The sequence below is a fragment of the Mobula birostris genome, chromosome 3 (genome assembly GCF_030028105.1).
Source record: "Mobula birostris isolate sMobBir1 chromosome 3, sMobBir1.hap1, whole genome shotgun sequence".
NCBI classification, from domain to species: Eukaryota; Metazoa; Chordata; class Chondrichthyes; order Myliobatiformes; family Myliobatidae; genus Mobula; species Mobula birostris.
The window spans coordinates 193,554,683-193,581,013 of NC_092372.1; the positions used below are offsets into that span (position 1 = coordinate 193,554,683).

The following is a 26,331-nucleotide window of genomic DNA, read 5'->3' on the forward strand; positions in this document are numbered from 1 at the left end:
TATTTGTGTGTTATTAGTTGAGGCAGATTGCATTTGTCTATTATTGTGACTTGAATGAAGATCAGACCACATTTTATGAGTAATTGATGCAGAAAATAAGGTATTTGCAAAGGGTTCGCAAAATTTTTTTCTTGCAACTATAAATGTAAAATTAACACCTGCACATGTGTTGTGCATCATAGTATTTAAAATAAGTTCAAAATCAGATGAAATACAATTACAAGTATTTTTGATTTTCAAAGTATTTTTGAATAAAAGCCATTTTAACTTTTTAATAAGATTCTGAAATCTTCTTTCTCCAGTGATGTTTGTTCTACCTGGTTAATTATCGCCTGTTCTCAGTTATTGTCCTTTGACTTACATTTGGTGTTGGAAAATTTATTGATGTACTCAGTTAAATTGGAGCTGGATGTGGATGAACCTAATGAGGTCATTCAAGCTCCTCCTTTTCTCTGGGATTAACCTGACAGGTCGCCCATGTAGCTGCATGTAACTTTAAAACAAAAATTAAATATATACATACTTAAGCTGTTGCTACTAATCATTCTTATGTTATAGCAGACGTACTTTACCAATTGTTTTAATGTTAACTTATAATTAAAGTATTTTAATTTATGACACCTTGTATTCCCAGTGCTCAAATACACTTCATTGTTATCATTATTGAGCAAATATATAATTCATGATGCAGAACTAACTGCTTCTCAAGGCCAAAGACTACAGATTGGCCCAGATTCAGAAGACAGATGATTTTTTTCCAGCAGGATGTATCCTAGTTTCTGCTCGTGATTATGTGCTTTGAGATTGTGTTCTGTTAAAAGTGCTTTTTCATCCTGAAGGATTGTTCGGTAAATTGCGGTGGCATGGTAGCAAAGTGGTTAGCAGCACAGTGCTTTGCAGTGTCAACGACCCAAGTTCAGTTCCTGCGGCGGTCTGTGAGGAGTTTGTACGGTCTCCCCGTGTCTGCGTTGGTATCCAGTGACTGCTCTGGTTTCCTCCCACAGTCTAAAGATACATCGGTTAGTAGGTTAATTGTTCATTGTAAGTTAGGGTAGTATTAAATCGGGGCGATGCTGAGAGGTGCAGCTTGAAGGGCTGAAAGAGCCTACTCTGCACTGTATCTCAATAAATAAGTAAATGAAGCTCTCGTTCCTGTAACGGTTTCATCAAAACACTTGAGCTTATCATCATAAAATTTCCTTCCATATTACTTTTGTAACTGTTCAGTCATTCAGGTGCTACATTCTTCAGATTTTAACCTATTCACTGAAACCATAGTACAGGTTGGCAGAAACGTTGGTAGAGGTAGTGTGTTTTGTTATTTTTAAACTCCTCATAATTGGATCTCTTTCAAAACGAAGAATTTTTAAACTAAGACAGACTGAAGACATTAAGGTGTTATTGTGTTCAAATGTACAGGGCCATTGATGCCCCTTGACTACTGTGTGCTGTTATGGTCTCTGTATCTGGGAAAGTTGTTGTGGTTGTGGATGGAATTCAGAGATCATCAGATATATTCCTAGAAGTGCAGGACTAATGTAGGAAATGATATTGAGTCATTTAAGAGTGTATTCACTAGTTTAGTAGAATGAGAAACCTACAAAATTCTAAGACAGGTTAGACATGGAAAGGATATTTCCAATGGTAGGAAGTCCAAGAACATCAGTCTCATTTAAACGTAGTAAGCCATTTAAGACTGAGACCTCACTTCTCCAAGAGAGTGATGAACCTGTGGAGTATTCCACCACAGAAAATAATTGAAGCCACATCAGTAAATGTATTCATGAAGACTTTGTGAACCTTGGAGGTTAGAGTGGCAGTGATATTGGAAGAAGTCGGGAGTAAGGATACTGCATTTGGATGATCAGCCAGGAGCATTTTGAATAGCAGTGTAAACTCCAAGGGTTGAATAACTACAAACCCCATTTCCAGAAAAGTTGGGATGTTTTCCAAAATACAATAAAAACAAAAATCTGTGATATGTTAATTCACGTGAACCTTTATTTACCTGACAAAAGTACAAAGAAAAGACTTTCAATAGTTTTATTGACCAACTTAATTGTATTTTGTAAATATACACAAATTTAGAATTTGATGGCTGCAACACACTCAACAAAAGTTGGGACAGAGTTAAAATAAGATTGCAAAGTGCACAGAATATTCAAGTAACACCAATTTGGAAGACTCCACATTAAGCAGGCTAATTGGTAGCAGGTGAGGTATCATGACTGGGTATAAAAGTAGTGTCCATCAAAGGCTCAGTTTTTGCGAGCAAGGATGGGTCTTGGTTCACTCCTTTGTGCCAAAATTCATGAGAGAATTGTTAGTCAGTTCAAAAGGAATATTTTTCAACGTAAGATTGCAGAGAATTTGGGTCATTCAACTTCTACAGTACATAATATTGTGAAAAGATTCAGAGAATTCAGAGACATCTCAGCGCGTAAAGGGCAAGGTCGGAAACCACCGTTGAATGCGCGTGATCTTTGAGCCCTCAGGCGGCACTGCCTAAGAAACCGTCATGCTACTGTGACAATTATAGCCACCTAGGCTCGGGAGTACTTCGGAAAACCATTGTCACTCAACACAGTACGTCGCTGCATCCAGAAATGCAACTTGAAACTGTATTACGCAAGGAGGAAGCCATACATCAACTCTATGCAGAAACGCCGGCGAGTTCTTTGGGCCCGAGCTCATCTCAGATGGACCGAAAGACTGTGGAACCGTGTGCTGTGGTCAGATGAGTCCACATTTCAGCTAGTTTTCGGAAAAAATGGGCGTCGAGTTCTCCGTGCCAAAGATGAAAACGACCATCCAGATTGTTATCAGCGAAAGGTGCAAAAGCCAGCACCTGTGATGGTATGGGGGTGCATCAGTGCCCACGGCATGGGTGAGTTGCATGTATGTGAAGGTACCATTGACCCTGAGGCATATATTAGGATTTTAGAGAGACATATGTTGCCATCAAGGCGACATCTCTTCCCGGGACGTCCATGCTTATTTCAGCAGGACAATGCCAGACCACATTCTGCACAGGCTACAACAGCGTGGCTTTGTAGACAAAGAGTGCGTGTGCTTGACTGGCCTGCTGCCAGTCCAGATCTATCTCCTATTGAAAATGTATGGTGCATCATGAAGAGGAGAATCAGACAACGGAGACCATGGACTGTTGAGCAGCTGAAGTCTTATATCAAGCAAGAATGGACAAAATTTCCAGGTGCAAATCTACTACAATTAGTATCCTCAGTTCCAAAACGATTAAAAAGTATTATTAAAAGGAAAGGTGATGTAACACAATGGTAAACATGCCTCTGTCCCAACTTTCGTTGAGTGTGTTGCAGCCATCAAATTCTAAATTTGTGTACGTTTACAAAGTACAATTAAGTTGGTCAGTAAAGCTATTGAAAATCTTTTCTTTGTACTTTTGTCAGTTAAATAAAGGTTCACGTAAAGTAACATATCACAGATTTTTGTTTTTATTGCATTTTGGAAAATATCCCAACTTTTCCAGAAAAGGGGTTTGTACTTCTCAGCATTCCCAATGTAGAGTCACAGACCTTTTGTATTTAGTTATTTCACTATATAGAACTGTACTTGGGGAGAAAAACTGCTCCTAAGTCTACTTTTAGATGGCTAATTTGTAATCATTGTTACTTATTTCATTAACTAACTACATGGGTGAGATCCAATGCTAAGCTTTAAGCCTGGTAGGTGCTGAGGCTACCACATAGATACACTAAATGAAAATAGAGACTTTTTTTTGTCTTTTGTCTTTTCCACAAGTAGGCAAAACAAAGACATTGCACATCACTGCAAGGACACAGCAGCCCTCATCTCTGTGCTTCAGGTGCAAATTATTGCATCGAATTATGGTGGGAAACATTTCCAGTTCTTGTTCTGTCTGCTCCAGTGGCACCAAGGTTTTGCTGTTGGACAGATTTGGTTTCAATCTAGTTTTCTCTGGTCTGTATAGTTAAAAAAAAAACAAGATTAGCAGTAGGCATCTTGTAGTCTTGTCAAAATAATTCATTGCAGATTATTTAGGATGCTCAGTGAAGAATTGAAGTCAGAATGTTTTTATTTGGATAGAATTTATAACATGAAATTGAATTCTTTTTTCTAATAAGTTGTTATCAGTCATTAAGAATGCAATATTGTGTAACTGCACAAATATTTGAATGCTACATGTACTGTAAGAGTGAATGCTACATTTACTGTAAGAATTGGTTTTCTAGTTCATTATATTCTGTTAATCTGCAGTAACATTTGGGGAGGGGAACGTCGACTCAGACCATGAGAGGCCTGCGTCGGGCATTTTCATGCCTTAGAGGGCGCAGATTGGAAGTCTGTGTGGGGCACCACTCCTCGCACAGACACTAGAGCAATGTGTGATGCAGGTGCCTTGCTCAAGGACACAAACAGGATGCCACAGCATCAAAGTGATAAAAATTTAATTGGTTGTTTAGACAGCTGGACAGCTCTAGGAGTAGAGTATCAAAGTTCAAAGTAAATTTATTATCAATGTACATATGTCACCATCTAGGACCCTGAGATTCATTTTCTTGTGGTCATAAACAGTAAATCCAAGAAACACAATAGAATCAATGAACGCCTGACAGGGCTGACAACCAATGTGCAAAATATAAACAAACTGCAAATACTAAAAGAAATAACAATAAATAAATAAGCAATAAATATCGAGAGCATGAGATGAAGAGCCCTTGAAAGTGAGTCCATAGTTTGTGGGAACAGTTCAGTTCAGTGATGGGGCGACTGAAGTTATCCCCTGATAGTAGGGGGGCAACAGCTGTTCCAGAACCTGCTGGTGCAGGTCCTGAGGCTCCTGTACCTCCTCCCTGATGGCAGCAGTGGGAAGAGAACACGGCCTGGGTGGTTGGGGGGTGGGGAGGGGGATCCTTGATGGATGCTTCTTTCCTGCAACAGTTCTTCATGTAGATGTGCTGAGTGCTGGGGAAGTCTTTACCCATGATGAACTGGGCCATGTCCACTACTACTTGTAGGATTTTCTGTTCAATGGCATTGGTATTTCCATACCGGGCCATGATGCACCCAGTCAATACACTCCCCACTACACATCGTTAGTTGTGGGGTCTGATGTCTGAATGGAAACGGGATGGAACAGGAACAGAATCCATGTTTTAGATGACATGTCGAATCTTTGCAAACCTCTAAGTACTCTCCAGTGCTAGAAACACAGTTGATCCTCAAGCCTGGCATCTTGGCTTACTACTTTGAATTTTATTGAATAGTACCTGATTTTTCTATTAACTGTTCAACTGAGGACTTGAAAGTAGTTGCTTAAAATATATTTTCTGAACCCTGCTCGGTAAAATTTGTTATAATAAGTGAAATAAGAAACAGTTGAAAGATTTACTAATTTGGTTTCCCATTCATATTATTCCCATTACTCTCTAATGTTCCATAAAATTGCAGCAGTCCAGCAGTGTCCTTTAAAATAAATCTATATTGGCTTCGATTCTGTAATCTTTGGCATCTCTTTCTTCATCTTTCATCTTGGCAAAGGCACATCAGAGCCATCAGGTTGGATTTGATAATGTTTTTGGAAAGAGTTGTGCTGCAGAAGGGGCATGTACATCTTTTGATGCATTGTTTTCGTGTGCCCCAGCCTCATATCACTATGTCAGATCCTGGGATAACAATTAAAAGTTTTTGTCTAAAATGACAGGATTTTGCTGTCATTTTAGCTCAGAGAGCATATTAAACCTGCTGCCTTGCTATGTAACTTTGGAGAGCAGTCATTTTCTTCCCACTCTCCTGACAATTGAGCTTGCCATCATTTTGTAAAATGTTTCAAAATAAAAGTTCTTGGAATTGAGTTTGAAGTAACTTAAATCTTCTACACTTCAGAAGCTGTAGTTTAGATGGTTTTGAGATGTTGGATGAGAAAAAGATGTACATTGCAGAGCCCTTAAAGGCTTGTAGCAGTGATTTAGGAACCAGGTATCTCGCATGTTTCTTTCTGGTTAATATTCCTCCGCCAAATAAATATAGTAGATGAATGACCTTCTTATGGCTGTTTGGCGAATACTGCCGTGTGCAGAGTAGCTACTGACTACTGTCACCAGAATAAGTATGCAATTGTTCAGCTGCCAACTGTCACCCTTGAGGCAAAGGTCTTGGGACAAGCCTGCTGGGGAGTACACTGATTTCAAACAATGTTCCAGAAACCAGATGACAAGACCTATTATATAGCAATTGATAGCGGATGAAACTTCAGTAGGAAATGGAATTTAACCTTGACATATTCCCCACACTTTGTGTGAAATGCAATGATTTATTGCACTAGGTATCGTAAATGACATAAAAGCTCAAATTATTTCGGGTGAAGTGTGATTGAATTAATACTTTGGACTCCAGTGCATTTGCTCTTTGTAGTGAAAGGAAACCAACCATTGTCTGATAAGCATAATCAGGGTGACATTGGTAAAATGATAATTACTCAGATGATAATGGCTTGCTTGAGTTTGCATTGTCACCATGTCAATTTCCTTTCAGATGTAAATTAACAGGGATGGTGACACAGAGAAATGGCTCACATAAGAGCTCTTAGATTTTCAAGCAATGGTACCTGATTTATTTATTTATTTATTTATTTATAATAAATTGTAGTGGGAGCTAAAAGTGAATGACTTTACAACAGGAATTCTGCAGATGCTGAAGTGGATGACTTTGTCATTTTTATTTAAAACTATCCCAGTGATAAAAGTCTTTTTTTAAGAACTTTACAAATGGCTGAAAAATGGCAGATGGAGTTTAGTACAGACAAGTGTGAGGTATTGCACTTTGGAAGGACAAACCAAGGTAGAACATACAGGGTTAATGATAAGGCACTGAGGAGTGCAGTAGAACAGAGGGATCTGGGAATACAGATACAAAATTCCCTAAAAGTGGCGTCACAGGTAGATAGGGTCGTAAAGAGAGCTTTTGGTACATTGGCCTTTATTAATCAAAGTATTGAGTGTAAGAGCTGGAATGTTATGTTGAGGTTGTATAAAGCATTGGTGAGGCTGAATCTGGAGTATTGTGTTCAGTTTTGGTCACCAAATTACAGGAAGGATATTAATAAGGTTGAGAGAGTGCAGAGAAGGTTTACGAGGATGTTGCTGGGACTTGAGAAACTCAGTGACAGAGAAAGGTTAAATAGGTTAGGACTTTATTCCCTGGAGCGTAGAAGAATGAGGGGAGATTTGATAGACGTATATAAAATTATGATGGGTATAGATAGAGTGAATGCAAGCAGGCTTTTTCCACCAAGGCAAGGGGAGAAAAAAAACAGATGGGTTAAGGGTGAAGGGGGAAAAGTTTAAAGGGAACATTAGGGGGGGCTTCTTCACACAGAGAGTGGTGGGAGTATGGAATGAGCTGCCAGAAGAGGTGGTAAATGCAGGTTCTTTTCTAACATCTAAGAATAAATTGGACAGATACGTGGATGGGAGGTGTAGGGAGGTCTGTGTGCAGGTCAGTGGGACTAGGCAGAAAATGATTCGGCACAGCCAAGAAGGGCCAAAAGGCCTGTTTCTGTGCTGTAGTTTTTCTATGGTTTCTAAATGCAGCTCAGCACTGAGAGAATCAGAATACAGTAGTTTGCTCAGATTAGTTTATTATCATATACTCCGGGGTGCAATTAAATTCCTTGATCCCGTGAAGATCAGAGCTTCAGTGTACATGTATAGTAAATACAACCATTAATTCAGCAACAAATGCAGACAACAGAAAGTACAGGGGATTGTTTCAAAGACAGTTGTGCACTCTGAGGCAGGGCAATAAGAAATGCTATATTGACAACAGAATAACCAAGAGAGGTGGAATTAAGAGAGCAAGACTGTGGCAGTATCACAAATTCTGTCAGTGGTCATGGAACAGGCAAACTGCTGGAAGGACTCAGCAGGTCAGGCAGCATCTACCCAAAAGAATAAGCAGTCAGCTTTTTGGGCTGAGACCCTTTTTCAATTCCTGTTGCTTTGGATTTCCAGCATCTGTAGACTTGCTTGTGCTAGTGGTCATGAAAGCTCATATGGCATTACTCTTGAAAAGCTGGCGATACGTGTTGCATACAAAAAGTACTTCACAGCACTCGAGTTTGGCTGTGACAGGAGATTAGCAGGAAGACAATAGAAGTGATTTGAGGATATTCGCAAAGTCTCCCTGAAGTTAATGTCTCCACTGACAAGCAAGATTCCCAACCCACGATTGATCAAAGAACATCCAGGGTGGCCTTGAGAATGCCTAGTCTAGGGAACAGCTTTTTCCCCTCTTCCATCAGATTTCTGAATGGTCCATCAACATTACCTTCCTTTTCATTTAAAGCATTTTTATTGTAATTTATTGGTTATGCCCGCACCATACTGCTGACCCAAACAACACCTTTCATGCCTCATGACAGTGTCAATAAACCCAAATTTCATTCTTTGTTAGGAGCATGTTGCAACCTAGTTGACAGATGGATCGCACATTTTTTATACAGTCCTCAACCCCAAAACAATCAAAAACCTCTTGCCCAACCACTGACAGAACTTTCAGATCCCACGCTGCACTCATCAGCTATCTCAGAATCCACAGGATTGGAGCGGAAGCAAATCCTTCTCAAAGCTGAGAGAAGTAAGAGATTCCAAAGACAAACAGAAGAATTATCCAGCATACTTATTAATATTTCTTCAGTAAACATTGCACACTATTGGCTAATTTGACTAATGTCACATTGGTTGCTGCATTTTCTGAATCAACAATTATATGTAACGTTCAGTTCGATTGGCTCGTATATGTCTAGGGGAAATCCCACCCAGCATCCGTCTCAACACTCCCCACAGGGTCGGTTGCCGCCCGAATCAAGCCCAAACATCAATCATCAGCCCAGTAGATTTTACCAAGTACACGTTATAGATATTACTAATTCTATGACATTAATATAAATTCAATACAGAAAGGGAAGTAATGAAAAAAAAGGCGCCAACACTTATCAAAGTCCAAGTTCTTTGCGCGCAATCGTTGGAGCTCAATCGATTCCTGACGACCACCCGAATCCTGTCGACTCACGGCTCGGGACCACCCGGAGTGATCAACTGGAGCCTTTCTGCACGTCCACCGTCCTCCTCATCTCTCCTCCGACTCCTCGCCAAAACCCCCGTCCACCGTCCTCCCCATCTCTCCTCCAACTCCCCGCCAAAAACCCCCGCACGTCCACCATCCTTCCCGCCTCTCCTCCGACTCCCCGTCAAAAACCCAGTCTCTCCTCCGACTCCCCGCCAAAAACCCCCGTCCACCGTCATATGATACAGCATGGTATCCGAAAACAAAACGATACATGACCACCCATTGGTTAATAGCACCCTGCTATCTCTAATAACCCAAGCAACTGTCTAGTTAGAGACTTTCTCAGCGTTCCCCAGTATAACATAATAAAAGAAGCCATTTTGAATTAAACAAAAAAAGAAAGACCCCGTACATATATAATTTTGGACAACTTGAAACGTATCTAAAAGGAACTATATAAATGCAAGTCTTTTCTGTTTATAGTTGCTTGCTTTAAGTTTTCATATCAATAGTAATATAGTTGGTGATGAAGAATTGGTGTGTTCTCACAAAACTCTCTCATATTTCTTACACTGGAAGTTATCATTGAACTACAATTTATGGAACATTTTCATTGTTAGGTAGACATAACCTAGTCAAGCAAAATCCCACTAGAACAAGGGTTCCCAACCTTTTTTATGTCATGGACCAAACCATTATGCACTGGGTCCGTGGACGCCAGGTTGTGAACCCCTGGATAGATTCATTCCCTTCTGCTGGTTTCTTGGATATCTCCAACATAAACCCTGGTTACGTCCTTTACCACTGACAGACCAGACTCCCCAAAGGTGGTAACAGAGTGGCAGCAGTTTTTGTTTTCTAGGAGTCCCCAACGTTGACTTTAAATTTCACCAGTTCTTGTGATGCCTGGTGAAACATGGGCAAGGAAACCTGCTAATTATCATCTACTAACCTCCACTCAGTGGATGAATAATACTCTTCAACTTGAAAGAAGCAGTAGGGGTAATCAAAGTCAATCCATTGTCAAAGTATATCGCACTATCACCATGGTAACCAAGGTGGACAGAGGACAGATCTAACCACTCAAAGGTGGGTATCTGTTGGAGTTCAACCAAGTTGCTATCCATCACAATCTGGGACCTCATGACACACCATATACCTATCTACAAGTGCACACAATATACCCAACTGCAAGCAGTAGTATGAAATATGTTAGTGATTCCACAGTTAACAGTTCTTTTGGTGTTTTGTTATGCTACATCAGTTATAAATAAATCGTGATGAGAAATTAAAAGGCTGCTGAAAACCGTGGGAAGCTCCATGGAGAGGAATTTATGAACATGATAGTGGAGCCCAGAAACTAAGTACCAAAGGAACGAAAAGGGTTTGCATCTATTTTCAGCCAGTGATCAATGATAGGATCTTGAGATCCCATCATTGTGTTCTCCATTTCTTAAACAAGCCAAATTCAGTTCACTTGATACAATATCAAGGGGTTACTGCATCTGCTGCACCAAGCAATCGGCCCTATCTCCCATTTGTGCTTGCTAGAAGTAGCTGCAGTCCTAGATAAGACATCTTGTAGAGTAAAACTGAACTAGACACTCGTTCTCTGTCCGCTTCATCGTGGCCCTTACATTTTACTTGTCTACCTGCACTGCACTTTCCCTTTAACTATAGTCTGATTTTCTGCATTCTGTTCTGGTTTTCTTTTGTACCACCTCCATGTACTTACATTTGAAATTATATCTGGGAAGTGTGCAAACAAAAGATTCTCACTGTATCTCTGTACACGTGACAATAATGATTTCCAAATTAAATTTGCCGAAGAAAATTAGTCCAAGTTTGGTTTAAAAATGTCATTCTGATACAATGAGATTTATTCTCATACCTAGAAATCACATTAGCTTCAACTCATTAATAAATTGAATCTGTTAGCATTTACTATCAATTGTTTCTTGTCCCAAAAATCCAGTCCATTATTCATCCATTTTAGCCTTTTAATACAACAAATACAAAGGCTAAGGCACTTCCAGAAGGAGTAGAGGATCATTAGTATTGATGAGGGACTTGTATTTTCCTGATCTGGTTGGAGACATTTTAGTAGACGTCCATCCTTCTGGTCATTTGGTGTTTGATCATGTGTCTAGCCACATGTTTTACCACATGAAATCTTTGGGCTCTACTGCTGTGTGAAGATGACCATTCTGGAATAGACTTCGTGTTGGCATCTGAATCCAGCTGAAAGCTGAACTTCCAGCAATTCTTTCTTGATCATTTCTTAAGCTCTTTTCCCCTCACTTGCCACCCTCCCTACCTCATGTGCCTTCTCTCTATTTTCCACTTCTCTCCATACCCCTCCTGAACTACTCCTTCCTTCCATGTCTTCCTGTTTTAAACCTTCCACCCTGATCTCTTTATAAATGTCCGCTCATTTCTTCCGCAGTGTCTAATCTGCCCTACAGCCTTGTCTTGGATTTTTCTCTTTATTCTGCCTTGGCTTCCTCCTTGGCTCCTATTGTCCAGCTTGCTGCCTCTCCCTCTCCCTCTCCCTCTCCCTCTCCTGCTCTCTCTTTACATTCCTTACTTCATGGAATATAGAACAGTAGAGCACAGGACCTGCCTTTTGACCTGTGATGTCATCAGCTAGCCACCTTAAACTAATTCCCTTCAGCCTACACATGATCAATATCCCTCCATTTGCTGCATATTCATGTGACTATGTTCAGGCACTAAATGATCAGAAAGGTGGAAGTCTACTAAAATGGCTCCAATCAGATCAGGAAAATACAAATCCCTCTTCAATACCAATGACTTTCTACTCCTGGAAGTTCCTCATTATTTTGTTCCTCGTTAATTTGTTGTATTGAACAGACCAAAAGGGATGAATAATGGACTGGCTTTTTGGGACAAGAAAGAACTGACAGTAAATAGGGTTGGCACAACAATGTGGGCCGAAGGGCCTGTACTGTGCTGTACTATTCTACGTGCTGTGTTCTAAATGCCAGCTGCTTGCAATACCACTATCATGTCTGCTTCCACTGCTACCTGGAGCAGCCTCTTCCAGGCACTGAATATCCCTTTTAAACTTTCCTCTTCTCATTTTCAATGCCTTTCCTCTGGTATTTGTCATCTCTACCCCAGGGGGAAAGATTCTGGCTATCTAATACATCTATGTCTCTCATAATTTTGTAAACTTTTATTGAACCCTTTTCAGCTTCCAACACTCCACAATCATGCTGCGCTTTGAAGGATGATCATTCAGTGCTTTGACTGAATTTTTTAATCGGGATGTGGATTTCATTAGCAAGGCCACGTTTTGTGTCTGGGGAAGTGTGGGCCTTCTGCAACCTCGTGTAGCTTCTGAGTCAGGGTCATTGGGTGGCTGTTAACAGTTAATATCGTTTGACTTTGCAGTCTCATGTTGGGTAGGCCAAGCAGGGTGCCGGGTTTCATGCTGAATGGCATAAAGAAGCCATTTGGATTGTATGACAACTCTGTCTTTCCAAGTCGTGCACTAAAACCTTGGCCTTCTGATGCGTACTGTTGTATGTTTGGCAATATTCTATAATCACTTCTTTTCCACACTTCCTCTGAATTTTCAGGTTAAATATTGAGCATTAACTATTGCATATGAAATATCTATAGCTGAAAATACAACATTGCGCATTTTCCTCATTTATTCCCCACCACTTAAATACAAATAAGATCTGGAACCACTATTTAGATTTTTGAATAGTTTACATTATAGAGAAGACAGAGGGGGGATTTTTTGTTTTTTCCTGTGTTTATTCCACTTCTGCATGCCAATAAATACCCATGATCTATGTTATTGACCATGTGAAGCCCAATTTCTGTCTGAACTTGTATTCCCTTTTAATTAGCATCAGTCATCCAGAGCTGCTTTGAAATTTATGTCTGCCTGTGTACTAACTGATGCAGAATTACTTAATGGTCTGACTTAACGTCATTCTCTGAAATATTTATAACGTTTGCCAAGCTGTGTTTTCGGATTGTGATGAAAAGGCTTTGATTTCCAGATGTCAGCTGTAGAATGGTAGGTCTGAGGGGCAGAAAAGATCAGGTTGTCTTGAAGTCACAAGAACTTCACAGCTGCTTGTGTACAATTGGCCTGAATTCCTTCTCCAATATGGGGTCATTACTTGCAGAAAACGGTGTACGACTTCAAAATGAATGATTATAAGGGTGTAAAATGTGATTTGTTTAAAGTAGTCAATTTGAATGACCTGATCTTCAAGAGAGAGTAGTTGCCTTTGGTCCTAATTGTCAAGTGTAGGATCTTGATGCTATTGTAGCATACAAAATCACAGATCTTGTTAAAAGTAATTCTACAGTTTTTGTCCACTGAAAGGACTATAATTGTTCCTATACCTCTGTTATGCTGCATGGCAAGTTGTTTCTAGTTAGAGCAGGAGTTCCCAACCTGGGGCCCACTGACCTCTTACTTTAATGGTATTGGTCCTTGGCATAAAAAAGGGTTGGGAACCCCTGGTTTAGAGAGAAATTGGTCGAATATGATCAAATGTGACTAGCTTAGATGGACATCTGAGCCAGCAAGGACAGGTTGGGCCAGAAGAACTATTTCCATGCTGCATTGCTCTATGATTTTACTCTGTACTTCTGTGGAATAAAACGCATATCTTGCTCAACCTCTCATGGTCCCAGAACGCGTCGTACACAACCAGGAAAGCTCACCGATGCCTCTGCTTTCTGAGGAGACTGAAGAGAGCTGGACTATGTACATCTATACTTACATCATTCCACACTTGCACAGAAGAGAGCATCTAACAAATTGCATCACTGCATGGTACAGAGATTGCACTGCGGCGGACAAGAATGCTCTATAGCAGGTCTTCAAAACTGCCAAACCATCACCGGCACCAGTCTACCAACTGTCAACGGCATCTATATAGAAAGGTGCTGGAAAAGGACCAGTAATATCATGAAGGATCCCACCCATCCTGCTCATGGACTGTTTGTCACACTCCCATCAGGGAGGAAGCTACATAGCATCCATGAAAGAACCACCAGACTTGGAAACAGTTACTTTTCCCAAGCAGTAAGGCTGATCAACACCTCCACCCACTAACCCACCCCTCCCTACCCCCAACCACCACTGCTTTATCATTTCCTGTCAGTCACCTTATGTACAGACTGCTCTGTGCCCAGCGTCACTTTATGGACATAACCATCAATCTATGCATACAAGTTTTTGTATTTATTTGTTTTTTTTATTATTATTGTGTTCCTTAACTTGTTTGTTTTTTTTTGCGCCCTATATCAAGTCCAGCATAGCAATTATTTTGTTCTCCTTTACACTTGTGTACTGGAAATGACATTAAACTATTTTACTATCTTGGAAACCTTCACCTATGAATTGTGGGCTGAAACACATGGGTCAGACTTTATTGTCGTAAGTCATTTCATGCATGATTCATTGTTTAGACTTCTGTCCACATCCAGACTTGGGGGTGGGGAGGAAGAACTGCTGGAGGAACTTGTGTGGGTCGAGCAGCCTCTGTGGAGGTAAAAGGAATTGATAAAGTTTAAGGGAATGGGGGGGATTCTCAGATTCCTGTAAACAATGGATTCAGTACTGACTATGTCTGTGACTGCAGTGTGTTTGAATAATGTCTCACAGCTGCTTTCTTTGGAGCAAGATAAGGGTTAAAGTTCGCCCAGATCTACATAAGATATCTCTGGACTTTTCATACCTTTTGATTTTGACAAAAAGCAGTACTGATGGAAATTAGACAGAACATTTCTTTTTATTTAAAGCATAAATTTGATGGGTGTTCTTATCTTTGTCATTAAGTTGTGGCTCCAACAAACCAGGTAGGACATTCTCTTTTTAATTAAGGTGGCTGGGGTGTCTTACAAATTGATTGTACTTCTGTATCAGTAGTCCATCAACTTGGCTGGAATGGTTATCAAACTGCTTGTTCTTTTGTATCGGTGGCCTTATAACTTCTGACTATTCTGACATCAGGCAGTGAACCTGTAGAACCACCAGGGAGATGAGAAAGATTCTCTCCCTGATGTCGGGTCCAAGTTCACTCGCCGGCTGAGCTCGAAGAAATAAACAGGTGAAAAGATAAGTAACGATCTTTTTGTGCTGTCGTTATTTGATCCAGCAAAGTTATGTTTACAGAATAGTCAGTGTTTCAGATCAGGATGGAGTGTGGAGAGGGAAGGTAGCTAGCATAATGAAACAGAACAGGGAGGTGCCTGAGTGAAACAAGGCCCTCCGTTGGTCAGAGTTGACTATGGAAATTGTGTCCTTGCTGTCTGCGTTGTTAGATATGCACGCCAGTGCAGTATAATATGGAGAGCAAGCTGTTGCCCGCGCAGCAGGCTTCCCATCTCCATGCAGCTGATGACCCCACAGGAACGGCAGAGATCGATGCAGTCTTCCATAGGAACTCCAACTCCTAGTTTCTGGTATAGTTACAAAGCAGCAAAGGTTTTAGATCAGAGTTTTCCTGCTCCTGGATGAGCTGCCAACCACAGCTGAAGAGCCCCATCTGCCTGGTGGTGCCTGAATAATGAACCTTTTATTATGAACACTGATTCTAGACACCATGGCCAAGAGAAACACCGTCGCTGATCTACACATTGAAGCACTTTCAGAATTTTGTACATTGCTGTGAGGTCACATTTTATCTATATAGTCCTAGGTTACCTAATCTCTTCCAAAAGGACTTATCACCACCCATCCCAATCTGGAGATCCTTCATTGCATTTCCTCTTTGGCAAATAACAAAACTGGATTGGCATACAGTGTTCCAGTTACAGTTTCATCTGGGCCCTGGATAACTGTAGTAATGTGTTTGCACTTGTAGTCTCTGGGCGGTGGTGTAGTGGCATCCGCATGGGACTTTGAGGCGAGTGGTCATGGGTTCGAATCCGGCCAGCTCCTCGCATGCTTTCCATCCGTGCTGGACTGAGTGTCGAGCTAGCAACTCGGCCTTGTAAAAAAAAACCAGACAAATGTTAATGAAGCGGCAAGCTTGCCGCGAATGCGCCTCAAGGCGCAGAGAGGAACAGCAACAATTTGTAGTCTCAAATCCTCTTATAATGACATTCATGTAAAAGTGACAGAACTGTGAAGTATGACTTCAGCTGGGGAATTCTTTTTTATACTTGGGCTACATTTGCTATGTTTAACTTTTTCCTTGAATAGAATAAGACACTTTGAGCAATCCTCTGATGACACTCATAAAATAAGATGCAGTGTTAATTTATCTTAAGTGAATAGTGAATACTGAATTATTTCCTACAAAGCGGAATGTTCCATTTGGTTATGGAAGCTCCATAACCTAAATGGATGGTTTATTGTTTTCCAATTCTGGGTGATATCTGAAAATTAATGACTAGGTAAGCATTTTGCCTCTTTGTCTGTCTAGCTGCACACTGCTTCAGGTTATGTGATCATTTGATCCTTTCCTGTTGCTGACTGGCCTTAAAGAGGCATGTGAGTGAGTTGGAATGACTTGTTTGGCATTATGCCTTTGAGGCACTGAAATTGAATTTACTATGAGGGCATGATGTACTTAATACTGCATCTTACCTCATTAACAGGATCATAAGTTTGTTATAAGTATCATATTCTAATCTGTTGTCAGTGGGGAAAAATTCAAGCTCCACAAATGTAGTCCAAGTCAAAAGTATGGTTAATAATTCCTGCCAGCTGCTGCCAGACATATCACAGTCTTAAAACTTTTGCAAAACCTCTCTGTTGGATTTATATTAATTTAAAATCAGGCCTTTAAGCATGATTATTTTTTTCTTGTGAGCTTTAACAATTGTTGAAAGCAACTAATTACGTAACTTCTAGACTTTTAAAAGGTGGATCATCTGGTAGAAGTGTGCTGTGAGGCAGCTGAGGAAAACATTGTGTAGCCCACAAGCCAACCAGTCAATGTGTATGTTACCTTATTAGGCTAAGCAACTTGGTGTGGAGGCTGGGGACATGCTGTGCAGGATTGTAGTTGCTTGAATATCAGCCTATAAGTGGACAGACTCTTGAGATGTGGCCCAATAATTTTCCTCTTGGGGTGGGGGGGGGGGAAAATGATTAAATTCCTTGTTTACCTAACTTCTGGGTGCAGTTTCAGAATCTGGTTTATTATCACTGATGTATGTCATAAAATATATTGTTTTGCAGCAGCAGTACAATGTAATACACGAAACATTACTGTTGGTTAAAATAAGGAACATAAAAATAGGGTGAAAAGGGAGCAAAGTACTGAGGTAGTGCTAATGAAGTTTCTCAGCATACTGGTGGTAGAGTATGGTGGAACTGCTGTGTACGTACATCTATTGATGCTTCTGGACACATCTTCAGTGATGTTCCTGGAATCATCGGGTGTTTCGGGTCTTTCAACATCATACAACCTCCTCCAGGTGACCCAGCCGGGGCTGATCAGACCCCAGCTTGTGTCCGGATGGCTAGCTACTTATGACTCCATGGCTCCCCTCTTTTGAGCCACAGCCATCTTGACGCCCTCTCTGCCGCATCGGTGGTACTGCGGATGGCTCTCCTCTTCCTCTCTCCCTCAATGCCCAAAATGCTGAAGGCTCTAACTAAGGAACGGGCTACGAATCCCCTACAACCAACCTCCACTGGTAGACACCTCGCTCTCCATCCAGCCTGCTGACAGTTGCTGACCAGTCCTGCGTACTTGGAGAGCTTCCTTTCAAAGGCCTCCTCCAAGCTATCTTCCCATGGGACTGTCAGCTCCAGCAGCACCACTTGCTTAGTTGACTCAGACACTAGGACAATATCTGGTCACAGGGTGGTGGCTGCGATATGGTTGGGGAACTTCAGCTGCCCTTCGAGGTCCACCAACAGCTGCCAGTCCCTTGCAAAGGTCAGAATGCCTGCAGATGTTCTTTTGGCAGGTATAGAGTATACTGGTGGAAGGAGGCACCTGTTTCTAAAGCACTGAAGGTCTGGCTTCAGGCTACCTTACCTGCTCCCTGATGGTGGTAATGAGAAGAGGGCTTGTTCTGGGTGGTGAGAATTTAGTGTGTGTGTGTGTGTGTGTATATACCGTAAAATCTGGAGTGTTTAAATAACTATTAAGATCAGTTTTTGAGATACTATCTGTAACCTGCACTCCATTTTATGCCCTGCTTGCTGAATCCTTTGTCACATTTTCTGTTATTTATTAGGATTTTCTGTACCTTGATGTTCAGTTTTAAATTAAGAAACTGTGTTTAAAAAAAATTAGCTGTGAAGCTCTGTGAAGCATCATTGTCTCTGCATATCAAGTGTTGTTAGTCTGCAACATAATGCTGCTCTGTCTCACGCAGTACCAGGGATGAAATGACGAATCATTGGTCAGTTGTTGACACAGAACCACTGCCTAAGAAATACACTGTTTGGGCAAGGTGTCTTAAGAGTGTTTTAATGGTTTGTGCAATAAGCCACAGTGAGAAAACATGTTCTCTTTGTGTGCTGTTTCTTGATTGTGACATAAGAATTTAGAATTTTTAAATGTTCCCTGAGTGTGAGCACCATTGGCAGAGCTGCAATTAAGATCCATCTCTAGGTCCCCAAGAAGTTCAAGGGGTGCGTTCATCTTGGACTGTTACCTTTATACAATGAAAATGTTTCTACGATGCCATTTATAGCAAATTGCAAATTTAAATTGCAAAGAATTTCACTTGAGGTGTAAAATTTGATGTCGTGAAATGTCTTGGTCTGAAACATCAACTGCGTATTTATTTATTTATTGAGGTGGTTGTTGAGTGCTGTCGAGTCATTGTCGACTCATGGTGAACCTATGGATAGTGTAGTTGTCCACTGGGTTTTTGTGGCAAGGTATGGAAGTAGATTGCCAGGCCTTTCTTCCACGCAGATACTGCTGCTGTCCAGGTTGGGACCGGACCGGATTCGAACACAGGACCATTGGCCTCGAAGTCCGGTGCTGATGCCACTGGCTGTCCCACTTATTGAGGTACGGCATAGAATAGGCCCTTATGGGCCTACAGCCATTGCCGCCCTGATTACATCCCAGCCTAATTCACAATGACCAATTAACCTACTAAACCTATTTAACCTACACTCTCTTTGGACTATGGGAAGAAACTGGGCACCTGGAGGAAACCCACGCAGTCACGGGGAGAACATACAAACTCCTTACAGGTGGTGGTGGGAAATGTGAGCTGCTGGTACTACGCTATCGTACCACTCCACAGATGCTACCTCACTTGCTGAGTTTCTCCAGCATTGTGTGTTTATGTGTGTGTGCGTGTGCTGCTCTAGATTTCCAGCATCTCTTCTGTCTATATGATGCTGTTTGCTCTTGTGGGTCTTTGTGGGACTTTTCAAGCAGCCTCGGGGAGCTGTGCTTCTGTTTGAAATTAAAAATAGTTTGGCACCTTCCTAACCAGCAGGCCTTTTACTTTCTGTGCGTCTGCTACAAGAGAAGCCCCTTTCGTGATAGGTCACAGTAACCAGTACACGGGTTGATTTTTGAGCTGATACTGTGTTCTAGTTGTGCATTCCTCACAGTTTGTGATTAGATGGAGATGAGAAGAATTTTGTCTCTATTAAGAGCTGATTGGTTTCTCAGTATTAGGAAGCTGCAATATCGACTTTTTTTTTCTGCCTCACAGTAACATGTTGTGATTTGGTCATAGATTTGCAGAACTTCATTAGAATCTCTCGATCTGTCATCCAAACTGTTTCAGAATTTCATTGCACCCTAATTTCTGTCTGTAATCTGATTAGTAGCGTGAGCTGCTTTAAACTGCAACCTATTGCCAAGCCTATTCCTGCAGCCGTTGCTGGGTTGACAGCTTCAGTCCTGTTCTATGCAAAACTCTCCACACATTGCTGTGTAGACAGGCCTAGCTTTGTGTCTGGTATAAAATTAGCCATTACTTGTCACTTGAAGCCTTCGACTTCTGCAGTCATGTTCAGAAATCCATGGATCGCTGGTTATGCACGAACAGTAACATGCCGTGGCCAAGGTAGGTACCAAAAATATGCTTCAGAGCTGTTATCGTTAAAGTACTCCTTCTCCATACTGTCTCTTGTTTTATTTCTCTCTCTCCTTCCCCTTCCCTCTGCTTTCAAGGGCAATAGGAAACAATAGATATGTATTAACTTAAATCTTAATAGGTACACTTTTATCACTGATTAGATTACAGTTTATCCAATTCTGTTCCAAATGTTTAGTTCTGAGCTTCTAGATCCATTTGTCTTATTAAAGGATTGCTGTGTTGCCGTCTGCTTTCGTAGAAATGGGGGAGGGGAGTAAGTGCATCTTTATTGTACATATTGTGAAAGGGTTGAATCAGATTTAAATAATGTTCGCATCACTTGGATTTTACACGAATCCAGCCCATTCTAAAGAGAGTTTTTTTTAAAAACTGTATAAATACAATACATTTAGTTGTATAAAACACAACAAAAAAGCTACATGCACATGCAAATAAGATTTTTTTGAATTCCGTATCTCAGCATGTGTAAATGGTTGTGGGTGTGTCTGTGATTGATAGACTTATTATTTGTGTGTGTGTGAATGCATGTTCTTTTTTAGCTGTACTGACCCAGTTCACAAAAGTAGATTTACAATTTTTTTCTTTGTAGGTATAAAACTCCTTGCCTGCTAATATCTCAGAGTTAATGTAGATGAAAACCATGTATTGCTGATTGGCAATTGTTCTGTTCTCAGTGAGCACTTTTTCTTGGATCCACTGCATGTTAGGTCTGCACAATGATGTAGACATGGGGTAGGTAAGATAGAGCTGAAAATTGGGAGTGTGGCAAACTGAGGTGATCTTCAAGTTGAACTTTTAAATTGGCGAATAAAGAACCACAAATGAATATGTACAATAAATTGTATTTTGGATGGCTTTGCTAATTCATTGTGCATGGTAACCATTGTGTTCTGGTGAAGCTATTGAGATACTGTTTTTTTCAAACTGCTCTTCTGACTTGTTAAATCAGAATTTTCTGAAAGCTGCGACGGATGTTCCAGGTGAGGCAACACTTTACCTGTGAGTCTTTTGGGGTCATCTGCTGTACCTGGTGCTCCCAGTGTGGCCTCCTCTATATCAGTGAGACCCGGCATAGATTGGGAGTCCACTTTGCTGAGCACCTACGCTCTGTCCGCCAGAAAAAGCAGGATCTCCCAGTGACCACCCACTTCAATTCTACGGTCATTCCCATTCTAACATGTCAGTTCATGGCCTTCTCTACTGTCACGATGATGCTACATTCGGGTTGGAGGAGCAATACCTTGTATTCCATCTGGGTAGCATCCAACCTGATGATATGAACGTCGATTTCTTGGACTTCCGGTATTTGTCCCCCACCCCTCTCCTTCACCATTCCCCATTCCCATTTCCCTCTCCCCTATCTCCTATCTCCTTATCTGCCCATCACCTCCTTATGGTGCTCCTGTTTCCCTTTCTTCTGTGATCTTCCACCCTTTCTTATCAGATCAATCAACTTCTCACCTCTTTATTTCTCCCAGCCCCCTCTCCCGGTTTCTCTATCGCCTACCACATTATATCTTATTCTGACTTTTCATTTTTTTTCTTTCTCTAGTCTTGATGACGGGTCTCGACCTGAAACGTAGACTGTTTATTCATTTCCATAGACGCGCCGACCTGCTGAGATCCTCTAGCATCTTGTATGTGTTGCCCATTATTCCTTAAATTTCTTGTTGTCCATTCATTTACCACATGATTGAGGTTGTGTTAGTGGGGAGCGAAATGGAAGGGTGCTTTGACCCAAATGAAAGCATCAGTGTGTCCTTTTAACTAATCAGTTTGAAGGATTCTGAAATAACCATTACAGATTCCAAACCAGGAAGTCTACAGTGCAATAATGAGTCTGAAATCAAACCAGATTTGGAAAGTAACACACACACAATGTTGGATGAACTCAGCAGATCAGACAGCATCTATGCAAATGAATAGATAGTCGGTGTTTTGGGTCGACATTATTTATTCCTGAAGCTGCCTGATCTGCTGAGTTCCTCCAGCATTTTCTGTGTGTTACTCTGGATTTCCAGCACCTACAGAATCTGTTGTGATTGAGCTGTAGAAAGTGACAGTAAAAGAGAATTAGGAAAAATATATACATTACATTACATCTATAATTATTCAAAGCTGTTTGAATGGGATGCCATATCTATATTAATTCAATCCAATAGTAGAATGGGTGTTTTGCCAGTAATTAAGATGTACAATGATATTAAGAAAGGTACTTAGATTGAATTAGATAGTTCCTGATTCAAATACAAAGTTGCGCTTAGGTGGGACTTAATAGCTTAACTTTGTGATTTTGAACAACTCTGTCAGGTTGAAAGGAGCACAGTCCCACAACTCTGAATCTCTACAGATAACTGAATCTCCTGGTACCATTGCCCTAAAACTCTTCTACACCTACTCCAAGGACTTCAAGTAAATTGTGATGCCCTGAATTGAATACTCCATCTGAGGCTTCAACGATGTTTGATTTTAAAAGAAAACACACCTTCCTTGTTTATGTAGTCTATTCCTCCAGTTTGTTTCTAACTCCACTTCTGCACTTAGACAAGGCTCTACCAGTGTTGAGAATGGGCTTATTGTTGGAGCCTCTTCCTCCTTCCAGTTATACAGTCATCTTCCACCGCTCCAGATTGGATGGGATATGACTCTGTCGTGAGCCATTCTGTTAATTGCGCTGGGTGATGACCAACCTTTGGCCAACAATGAACAGAAGACAGAGTACAGTAATGAGTAGCTACTTTTGAGACTGGAGAGCGTTTACAGCATTTTGTTTTCCTCCAGGTGTGTAAACCAGTACTCCTTTTGGATATTAATGATGCAGGACTTGGGTATACTGGACATAATTTTCCAAAGTTTATTGACCGTAAAATGCAGTGTCCATGTTTCTTCAGCATCATTTTCCAGTGTTTCAACTCCTGCTTTGTGCAGTGGCTAAAGCAGCAAACTGATGAGAATGTTACTATCCTGAAGCTTCTTTCAAGCGCATGTGGGTTAACTGGTCGCTGTAACTTGCCTTTTCATAAAACAAATGGCAATAAGAATCAAAGTAGATGTGAAGGACATTGGCAATAAGGAGAATAGAAGTAATGGGCTTGCTGTCTTGCGAACCAGCATGGCCCCTCTGAGTAAAATGTCCTTCAGTGTTGCAGGTGTAAGTTGTCATCCATCTGATGACTTAGAAATGTTTTGCTCTTCTTCACCATCACTGTACATAAGGACGTAAGAAGGAGGAGCAGGAGTAGGCCATCTGGCCCATCAAGCCTGATCTGCCATTTATCATGGGTGATCTGGCCATGGTCTCATCTCCATCTACCTGCCCTTTCCCCATAACCCTTAATTCCCCTACTATGCAAAAATCTATCCAACCTCGTCTTAAATATATTTACTGATGTAGCCTCCACTGCTTCATTGGACAGAGAACTCCACAGATTCGCCACTCTCTGGGAAAAGCAGTTCCTTCTCATCTCTGTGAATGAGAACCTCCTCATCTATAGGTGCCAGAGCACTGTATCCAACTGCACCGTTGGAGTTCTTGGCCAACAATAACTAAAGAACACACATAAAATGTTGGAGGAACTCAGCAGGTCAGGCTGCATCCATGGAAGTGAACAAAATTTTGATGCTTTGGGTTGAGACCCTTCTTCAGGACTAGAAAGGAAGGAGGAAGATGCCGGAATAAGAAGGTGAGGGAAGGTGATGGGTGAAGCCAGGTGGGTAGGGAAGGTAAAGGACTGGAGAGGAATGAATCTGATAGGAGAGGAGAGTGGACCGTAAGGAAAAGGGAAGGATGAGCAGCACCATAAGAAGAGGTTAGAGGCCAGAGTGGGGAATAGAAGGAGGGTGGCAATACGTGCTGGCCTCATCAGCGACATCCATCTTGTATTAAACAAATTTTAAAAAGGTCAACCAATTTGCATCAGTTGTTCAGTTAGTCCCAAGCTTAAATGTTGCTAATAATTTCCTCTTGTAATTCTGTCATTCCTTTTTGAAAGACCACATACACAACATTGACCCTCTCAGTCAATACCTAGAGAATTCAGCAGTCAGACATGGCATTAATGTACCATTTTTAAAAAATCGAAGTTGCTAATTGACAATAACAATGCCTATTCAGCACTTGGTAAAGCCCAGTTAAATGCTTAGTTTGTTAAGTAAATTAAGTACATTTTAAATTTAAAACCTGATATGAATACTTCAAATCCTCAAAATCCCCTCTTGTGTGTTTCTAAGGAAGATATTTAGTATCAGATAATACTTTCAGTACAATGAAAGATAGAATTTTTTTTTAAAAATGTATATATCTTGTGGATGTCCTGATGCTTCAGAATTAAGTATACTTGGGACTAAAACTGTGTAAATGAGGGAACAGCTAAATATGCTTACTCCATTAGCTAAATACTAATAGTTGGGATCAAGGGAACTACCCTGGTAGTTTTCCAGTAGTACAATTGGGTTCTGTTGCGCTGATGGATCAGCTCATATCATGTCATAAATAAATACAAGTTTTTGAAGGAATAAATCTTTTCAAATGTGTCATGTGCTATTTAATCCATCAAAATAACCATGATGTCAAGTTTATGATTCTATTTATCATGAATAATTAAGTAGAAATGAGGAAGACCATGGTCACCAAAACTGCCCCCACCTCCCCATCCAATCCCACTGCATCCTTGTATGATGGCATTCACTTTTTCTTAATTGATTGCAGGATGTGATTTCATTGGAATTTCTGGCATTTGTCCTTCTGCAATTCCTCCTATGTTGTGGAGGTGGTGGAAGGTCACCCATGCTGTTGAGACTCTAGTCACACACAGGCTAAACTGACCAAGAATAGAAACCAGATACGTTTTTACAACAGTCAGCTTGCTTCTTAGTGTTATTGAGAGTTTTGTTTCTATATTTCAGATCTATTTAATTATCTTGAATTTAAATTTCCCAGCATCCATAGTGGGATTCAATCTTGTATCTCAAGTAGTGGGCCAAACACTAAATCATGCCATTCTTTAACAATTGCATAATAATCACTGTGGAAAGTTTATTTCACATTATTCAGTCAGATAGGGGGATGTGTGTGTGCTTTAGTACAGATATAGTAAATATATCTGTAAGTACATGTGTCACCATATACAACCCTGCGATTCATTTTTCTCCAGAGATACTCAGCAAATCTATAGAATAGTAACCGACAGGTCATTGAAAGGTCACCTAGAGTGCAAATATAAATAATGAGAATATGAGATAAAGTGTCCTTAAAGTGAGATCATTGGGAACATCTCAATGATGGGGCAAGTGAGTGTAGTTATCTCCTTTTATTCAAGAGCCTGCTGGTTGGAGAGTAGTAACTTCTTGGGCCTGGTGGTATGAGTCCTGAGGCTCTTGGACATTCTGCCTGATAGCAGCAGCAAGAAGAGAGCATGGCCTGGGTGATGGGGATCTCTGATGGATGCTTTCCTATCACAGCATTTCATTTAGATTTGTTATTTGTATACTTTTCACAATTCTTTACTATTTTTACAAGTTGGTATTACCTGTAACTTGTACAGTATTCAAGGGAACACCTTTTGCTTTTTGGTGGCTTTGCACTAATTAAGTGGACATTCCTTCAGTTGTACGGAATACTCATTTTGAATAATAATGAAATACAGTAATATGTGAAATTAAGATCTAGCCTTATGGCCCACAGTATTCATTGCAGTAAAACAGAATGGCCATCATGTAATATTTGACAAAGAAATGAGAGAAGGGTCAGAAACAAGTTAAGGGGGAAGTTGCTGCCTGTAAGCAGAGAAATTTCAATGTGTATAATTTATATATTCTTTGATGATAAATGTGTTTTGAATCTTTGAAGAAAATCAAAATTAATCAGTAACCTCCTCGTAAGTCAATGATACTGGCCAGTATGTTTAGTGGAGTCTCTTGATTGTATGCTAGGTTGGCTTCAGATTTACGTGATTTACTGAAAGTTTACATATTTATGTTGGTGTTTGAGGAAAAAAGGGAGGGGTGGTATGAAAGAGCAAGTTGAGAATGAGCAATAGATACATAAAATGCTGGAGAAACTCAGCAGCTCAAGCAGCATCTATGGCGAGATTAGACACATTCTATGGAGAACAATAGACACCTTTCTGTTTGTTTCAGAATTGGTGACAGAACATCCTGTTGGACTTGGAAGAGGAATACTATTTCAGAAAAGGATTCTAAGGTACAATATTTATTCATTTTCAG

General features: G+C 40.7%; 1 protein-coding gene across 27 annotated transcripts in view; it reads left to right on the plus strand.

Moving 5' to 3' along the window:
• svila (supervillin a) overlaps positions 1 to 26,331 on the plus strand; it is a 279,438-nt gene that overhangs the window by 102,429 nt on the left and 150,678 nt on the right. For 24 of the 27 annotated variants that reach the window (XM_072253924.1, XM_072253926.1, XM_072253922.1 and 21 more), the window contains one exon: positions 26,245 to 26,308. The exons of the other annotated variants lie outside the window; for them this stretch is intronic. The gene's annotated coding sequence lies outside the window, so the exon portion shown is untranslated. The remainder of the gene's footprint in view (positions 1 to 26,244; positions 26,309 to 26,331) is intronic. 27 annotated transcript variants of the gene reach the window in all.